At 32.7% G+C, this 1,827-nt stretch overlaps 1 non-coding gene across 1 annotated transcript; it reads left to right on the plus strand.

The window, feature by feature from the left end:
• The first annotated feature begins 1,550 nt into the window (after positions 1-1,550).
• Trnah-gug lies at positions 1,551-1,622 on the plus strand. Its single transcript has one exon. It is a non-coding gene; the product is annotated as a tRNA-His (tRNA).
• Positions 1,623-1,827: the final 205 nt, after the last annotated feature.

Consider the following 1,827-nt stretch of genomic DNA (forward strand, 5'->3'; position numbering starts at 1 on the left):
AACTGATTTCAAGATAAAAACGCCATCAATTCGCAACAATGTGTATGCTGTCCCTTCCTCAGCCACAGCTTGTTAAGTAGCATGCCACATTTACAATATTAAACTTCAATCGGGTAGACATTTATGTGTTGTTGTAATGCCTTATAACTGACGACTCTTCTGCTTTTCAAATGTGTGCACATAAAGTTGATTGGTGTCGTAAAACTTATTTTGGCAAGACTTTGGGTACAGTGTAGTACTTAAATATATATATGTACATATGTGTATATGTATGTATGTATGTACTTGAGGGTTCTACAGCAAAAAAAGTTGCGCACCGATTTGAAAATGCCTCCAAATAAATATCTCATTCTTTTCATTCCGTAGATACAATTTTGAAATATCTCTATGCAGACCTTCGAAACTTAAACTGTTCTATTAGCTGAGGTGATTTTTTGGAAAACATTTTTCTTTTAACAAATTTTATTTATAAGAAACCCAATTTGTGAAGATATTTTCAAAACGTTCCAACCTACGCAAGTCTTTTAATTTTAATATTTTGGCGGAAGCCTTAAAGTATAATAGATTTAATAATTCCGGTGGAAAATAGTACCGATTTTTTTTTGCATGGAGAGTGATGCACCCTAATGTGCATAAATTCATATGTTTACGTATATGCCCAGTCAGAAAGATGAGCGGCGCTACTAAAAAATTATCTAAGGAAAGAATTTTTCAATTATACGTTCCTCTGGATGCTGTAGTACACAAATCTCCACAAAATTTCTTTTGTTTTTAAATTGCCAGAAAATTATGTCCATTTTTAATGACAAATGTTTACGTTAAATGATAAATAACTTATGTCAAGATTTTAAATGTCAACATTTGTGTTCGGTTCTTAAAGACCTTTCGGCCACGGGTAGTGACCACCCACAGCTATGTTACTTAATCTAAGATTACCAAACATTTATTTACGCAAATATTATAAATTGCCCAAAATCACACATAGTCTTTGCTGATGGCTCCAAAACTGACACAAGGTCAGGATAAGCGTTTATATTGAAGGGAACGGGTGCAGTCTTGGCTTATTTTAAATTTGAGAGCTATACTTATTTGTTGATTTTTTTTGTTTGATAACATATTTTAAAATCTTTTAAAGATTTTTCTGGCATTGCAAAACTTATGTATATACTTTTTCGATTTAATTTTTTGAAGTATTTAGCACAATAGTCCACTGTACCTTAATAGTTATTTTTCTTCATATTCGTATTAAGTAAATGTATATCACGCCACATTTTTTTGTATTTCTGTGTGCCCCACTGCCTTTCACTTTTCTAATAAAGCAATTTTGAACGGTTTTTTTTTGTTGACTATAAAACGCTGTTGCTCGTATTTCTATATGGCTCTGCATTGTAGCTGTACAAATGCATATCTAGATATATACATACATATGCACATGTTCAACTCAGTTTTATGCGTACACCATTCAGTTTTCATTGACTCATATATTTATGCAGTCATGTCTGCATACAACATATTAACAAATGTTTGTAGTTAATAGCAAGCTTCCAGTAGCCGTGATCGTCTAGTGGTTAGGACCCTACGTTGTGGCCGTAGTAACCCAGGTTCGAATCCTGGTCACGGCAATATGAGGCACAATTTATAAGTGAGCATTGCCGGAAGCGTTTTTTTTTCTGTTTGTAATTTTTTATATTTTATTTTGATATTTTTCAAATTTGGCTTAAAGCCTAATCTGTACTGATAATAAAATTGTCACAGGCCAATGTCTCTAGATTATAGATATTGAAGAAAAATTTATGTGGGGGGTTTTTATTAGAGCAACAGAAGCCA

Source organism: Rhagoletis pomonella, unplaced genomic scaffold (assembly GCF_013731165.1).
Source record: "Rhagoletis pomonella isolate Grant_MI unplaced genomic scaffold, Rhpom_1.0 Rhpom_scaffold_00002, whole genome shotgun sequence".
In the NCBI taxonomy this organism is placed as follows: domain Eukaryota; kingdom Metazoa; phylum Arthropoda; class Insecta; order Diptera; family Tephritidae; genus Rhagoletis; species Rhagoletis pomonella.